The 6,167-nt window shown below is 43.4% G+C and overlaps 1 long non-coding RNA gene across 1 annotated transcript; it reads left to right on the top strand.

Moving 5' to 3' along the window:
* The first annotated feature begins 632 nt into the window (after window positions 1-632).
* LOC123413658 lies at window positions 633-983 on the top strand. The gene is made up of 3 exons (XR_006613793.1): window positions 633-655; window positions 805-854; window positions 949-983. It is a non-coding gene; the product is annotated as an uncharacterized LOC123413658 (long non-coding RNA).
* Window positions 984-6,167: the final 5,184 nt, after the last annotated feature.

The following is a 6,167-nucleotide window of genomic DNA, read 5'->3' as shown; positions in this document are numbered from 1 at the left end:
GCTGACCGACGGAGAGGGCATGGCGTAGCACATGGGTGTCGTCGGCGAGTTCGCGCGTGGGGCGTCGCCCACGCCGTCCGTCGTGCCGCTCCGCGCGGACGACGGCTCGCTCCCGTGCCTCCCGCATTCGATGGTCGCCACGCAGAAGCGGGCGCTCAGCTGCCTGTTCAACGGGGACTTGGGGCTCCTCGACGTCACTGTCCCCGCCGGCCTGATCGGGCGCGTCAGGGCCGAGTTCGACGCCGCCGGGCTCGGCGACCCGTGCACGGTGTTCGAGGCCGTCGCAGCCGTGCTGTGGCAGTGCCGGACTCGCGCGGCCATCGTCTCCGTGTCCGACGAGCCCCCCGTGGCGCTGTCGTTCTCGGCCAACGTGCGCCGGCTCGTGGGCGCCAGGCACGGGTACTACGGCAACTGCATGGTGGTGCAGTCGCTGACGGCGACGCGCGGTGCGGTGGCGCACGGCACCGCCGCGGACGTGGCGAGGTTGATCCAGCGCGCGAAGGAAAGGGTGCCCGACCTGCTAGCTCCCGGCAACGGCGGAGCGGGTACTGCAGCGGAGCACGGGGTGGCGCAGCTGTACAACACGCTGGTGGTGTCGAGTTGGAGGAACCTGGGGTTCGAGGCGGTGGACTTCGGCATCATCTCCATTTCCGACGTGAGTGCCCTATCCGGATTGCGCCGTCGCCGGCGTCTCTTGCGATTGCGTACAAATGGCCTCTGACAGAGCCAAGTCATGGCCTCATCAGGCCCCTTTCTTCAGCCAAACTGGATTTTAAGCGTGCCTTTTTGCCTTTTTGCCTTCAGGTGCCGGATTTCCCAGCTCTGAGGAGAACGCTCCTGCGCTTGGCGCCGAGGTATGCTTGTGTCTCTCTCGCCTCAGTTCAGCGCAGGATTCTGTGCCGAAACGTATGAACGCGTCTCGGATATCCCTTGTTTGTTGTGTGTCAGAGTTGCAAACCTTCCTGAAGATGTGAAGAAAGAGCTTGAAGACCCCGACAGCAGGTAGTAAGTTGTAACCGCTTACATGGTTTCGTCATCAGGATTTGGGCTATGACTGCTGCACTTCGGACTTATTATTTAGGAGTGGTTTATTATTTGCGACTGTGAAAAAAAAGAATAATATGAAAGATAATGATGTAGAGTTAAAACAACCTGAGAACGTTGAAGAACTTAGAGAACTGCACTTGGTTTCTTCCAACCATAAGCATGCCTTAACAGCCGCACTTGAGTACTCTATGATTGTGCCGATGAGCTCACCAGATTCTGACCGATGAATTTGTGTCAAAGCAATCCTAGAAAGAAAGAGAATTGGTGGTGTTCTCCTTGCATCTTCATGTTCAGGTGTTCGAATTTGTAAACCCGAAGGAGCTTTGCTACGCTGGAAGTCATTGAATGGACATAATGCTATCATGTGCAGATTCCGAAAGTAAAATAGAAGATGTGAGTACTTCTTTCATCATTTGTAGAACGACCAAAATTGCTTTGTTGCATTGCCTAAAAATATGTTATGTGGCAAAGATAAACACTGATATGCAAGTTTTTAGCAAACTAAATAGGCTGCATACATCATGTAAATACATTGCCTCAAAGGTCGCGCTGTTATTTTTTTTTACAAAAGGCAACTTGCTAGGATTGGTTCTCAGTTGAGAAAGCGGTGCACGGGAGGACATGCTTGCAGGAGCAAGGGATCCTCACGCCTTCTTAGTGGTACGAATTGAAGTTTATTGCACAAAGGTCTATTTCATTTATGTAAGGACACTTGGATCTTTGATTTTTTATTTCTCACATCATGCGACCTGAAGGAGATGTACATCCTTGATCACTTGCTTCCTTATGCTTCAACTATTGCACTAAGTATTACTAGACATAGGCCAAGTGATGAAATAATGGTACCAACATTTCCTTGCACACCTAACTACAAAAATATACGTGTGTTGTTTTCTTGATTTTCTGTTTCATTCTTAAATGATTTTGGCAATGTCATTAGCATCATCATTATATGTGCTTCCTTTACGTCTTAACAATGTCTATTTCATTCACACCATATAACATTGCATTGGTTTGATGTTTCTACCAGAAGATAACAACAGGGAAGAAAAGGCGTGCTTCTCTCTCGACTAGATTCAGTGATGATAGAATTTTGGTTTAGTTAGAATGTGTTGGTCGAGAGAGATTGCAAGGGGTGTGTAGTGAATTCTGAACAACACTAAAGCCGGATAATATCATCGACCAAACAGGAACCATATTCATATCATATGCTGAGCATGGTGGTGGTAGGTGATTGCATCAAGACTGACTGATGACGACATCAATGTCGATTGTGTTGTTGCAGTAGAGTAGTGATCTAATACTCATCCGAACAAGCTTGTCCTAATATAACATGTTTTGATTGTTCTAATATAACATGTCGTGCTTGATTTGTGTCTTGCAGAATTAGTCTGTCCAAGAATCATCAAATAAGCAAGTGCCAATATAGAGGGAAATCCACCAAGGCTAATAGATAATGGTTGAGTTTTGACATCATCAACTACTCCACTACTTTATAGCCATCATTTTGTGATTATATCAAGCAGTGATATGCTCATATCTCCATATTTTTTATAGGCTCAATGGTGGCTGACGAGCATCAATGGCATGGCAGCCCACCGTCCATGCCCCTCTTCAGCGGTGGAGCGGCAAAGTCGGCTCGCCATGAGGCAGCCACACCATTTTAAGTTGGGGAGATAGCAAGTACCAACAGCAGTGCCACGAAGGTGCTTCCTCCTTCCTCTGCCCGTCGTTAATTCATTCAGTTCTAGCTGGATTTCTGGAAAGTATTTGTATGGACAATGCAAGAGATGCAAGCTTTAAATAAGAACAAAGGGCACAAATCCTTCTTCGGATCAATGAAACCCTCCCGTGATATCCCTGGCATGCATGTTCTTTTATTCCATTGCTTCAGTTTCACATACATAGGGCGCACCTGGGTCGGCATGTGTGCCACCTCTGTATGATCAACCAATGATAGTCTCTGTTATGGTGCAGATTTTGAATTATGTTCATGTTTAATTTCCTTCGTTCAAGCTGATGCAGTGTGCTATGATGTCTTATTTTTTCAGGTATACACCGGAGAGTGAAAAAAAAACTCATTTGGAGGTAGATCCTATCATCTTTTTAATTTCCTTTATGGTTGATGAAGAACGTTGGTTTGTTTCATATTCATAGAAGACACACATGTTGGTTAGCAATTCAGGCTTAGTTAGCAATGCGCCCATTGATTATTTTGGAACAGTTTGTATCTCCTCCTGCGAAGGACCTCATTTCACAGGTAACTCACTTCTGATCATGATTACAACAAGAAAATAGTTAATGTGGCATGTCATGTGCTGAAAATGTGTCTATCTTACAAATGGTCTATTTGTTCTGGTCTTGTTGCAGATGCTTGTAAAGAACTCAGCTCATGGCCTACCCCTCCACAAGGTTCTGGAGCACCCCTGGATCGTCCAAAACGCCGACCCCTCTCGCGTTTACAGAGGGTAGAACTTGGCTATATATTGGAGGTTCCTGAAGTTGTTTGACGGCTCATTTCACCCTCTACCCCTCCTACTCTGTGTATCTCTTGTTTGACGACTCAATTATTTGGTCCATATATTGGAGGTTCCTGAAGTTCGTATTCGGTGCCTTTTGTAATTGTTATAATTCAGGTGATCAGAATGATAGCCTAGGTTCTGATTAAGAAATCTCCTTTGTGGAGACTTTTTGTTCAACCTGCAGAACATCTCTACTATTAAACTGTACATGGAAGCATAGTCACACAGATCATCTATAGCTTACTAGGATATAATTAGTTTTTTTATTTGCATACAATGTTGAAGTATAGCTTTTCTTGGAACACATCTAAATTCGAAGTGGTATATTATTTTTTGGGAATACTATACGTGTGAATTTTTTATGTGATACAAGTCTAATCTACATTATTTTTCATCAATTGTGATGATGTTTTAATCAAGAAGTTCCTTGCTTCCCCGGTAACTATTAATATAAGCGCATGTGAACTATAAGCATATGTTTTAATCAAGAAATGCAAGTTTACAGATTCAGAGAACGTGCAACCTCGTAGATGAATCAGAAACCTGTGTAATGACGACGACTGGATGCAGTGGTACTAATTGCATATATTTTGGACATTACTTATGTGCAGAAGCCAGGAAGTTGACCCCTGTGTAACCTCATATATGAATCGGAAACCTGTGTAATAATGATGACTTTGGAGGTTGACCCTTGCGGGGAAGCTGACAGGAGCTCGCGTCCATCCAGAAGCGAGGAAGTTACTTAGGGCATGTCCAACGCGTCACCTGAACCAGATGCCCCGCAGGCCAACTCCGCTCGAGTGTCAGGTATGGGTGCCTCGTAGTGTACTGTTGTGGCCTGCAGAAGAGGCGGATACTCGGAAAAAGCCCAAGAAAAAGGAAAAAAGGAAGATCAACGATAGGTCATTGTTTGCCTCTCGTTAATGCATGAGGAGGGGAAAGTGAAATAGGTGGGGAAAGTAAGAGAGGGGAAGAAACATGGGACCCACATGCTGCAGATGCTTCCGTTGGGTGAAAGTTGTGCAAAACGACGGCTTCACGGATACAAGCCTACGTGGGGGACATGAAACCACCGAATGGTGATGCTTCCATAGTTTATACCCTTATTATGTGCAGGTTTCAGATAAAGGTGGTGCTGAAATAAGCTGTTGTGAGCAGCATCTCTCCTTAGGCACATCTCCTGTGAGCAACATATTACATAGCTCTACTCCATTGCATGTAACATCATAAAATCATAATGGTGCTCTACTCAACATAAAAGTGAAAATATAATTTGTTACACGTCGATTTTTTTTAAAATGCATCAGTAATTGTTGTTTTCCCGTGGCAACGCACGGGCAACGAACTAGTTGAACTAATATTGTCTTCATCAAACATGAAGATATTTCCATGATTACAAATGCTCCAACGTCCTACGATGATCATTTTGTTGAAGGAGGGTAATTGGTGCGTCTGATATGCATCAACGAGTATGCCCATGAGTGGCACGCCAAGTTCCTTCTCCTGGTTGAGCCTCTGTGACAAAAAAGTGAGTTGAGTACAAGAGAAAAGAGGTGCAACACTGGGTGAATATGTACACACAACATATATTTGAAGCTCTTCATCATCATGAGTCAATTGCGAAAAACCACCACATTGAAGCGTGGTTTTGCAGAAAAGATTATTTTACGAAATCTTTGCAGATAGCACTGATTTTTGTCCTAATCATTTGCAAAAAACACCTAATCGCCTCTTCTCCCCTTTTAACCTCTATTATGACAGGTGGGCCCGTTTTCTGACGGCGTGCTATCTGCAAAGATTTTGTAAAAGAGTCTTTTCTGCAAAACCACGCTTCAATGTGGTGGTTTTTCGCAATTCACTCTCATCATCATACTTGTAACCTTTCTTTAATAAAAATATATAGTAAGGATACACAAATCTTACAGTCTTAGGAAGTTGGTCCCAACATCTCTTGACATGCAAAGTGTCCATCTCAATATCCTCATTATCTCATTTATCTTAACATGCAATTTGTTCACCCCATCAAACTTTGATAAGAGATGCTGTTGGTCTACTAAATAGTAAATATGGTGTTGGAGATTGACCTAATTCACAAAAGGCATCATTTCTTCACGGAGAAGGCAAGGGTACATATCTTGCTCAGTTATTCAAATATTCACAACAAAACCTTTTTTATGAACATCTTAATTAAAAATAATTTTTCTATTATTGATATCCATGAACCATTTCCAAGCCTATAGAGTTTTGGGAACTAAATATGATTCAACCAGCAATATACATAATGCCCCCAAAAATTGGAGCATACTACTCGGAGAAAGAGGCATAAGGAGTTTATTGAAATGATGATGACCCCAAAAATAGACTTATGCTTCCCAATTCTTGAGAAATTCTGTAATGTGAGGATCACTTCAAAATCGGAAATAACACGAAATAACTTTCAAATTCTGAAGATAAATAAACATGACAACAATTGGACAATGTTCAGTTCTTTTTTGTGTTGATCATTTTGTATACGAGTATTGATTTACGGTCTAAAAAATAATGTTGCCATCATGGAGTATGTTTTATTGGTAGATCTAATGTAACTCTTAAAACAAT

The sequence above is a fragment of the Hordeum vulgare genome, chromosome 7H, assembly GCF_904849725.1.
Source record: "Hordeum vulgare subsp. vulgare chromosome 7H, MorexV3_pseudomolecules_assembly, whole genome shotgun sequence".
NCBI lineage: Eukaryota > Viridiplantae > Streptophyta > Magnoliopsida > Poales > Poaceae > Hordeum > Hordeum vulgare.
This window is presented reverse-complemented; position numbering and strand designations above follow the sequence as displayed.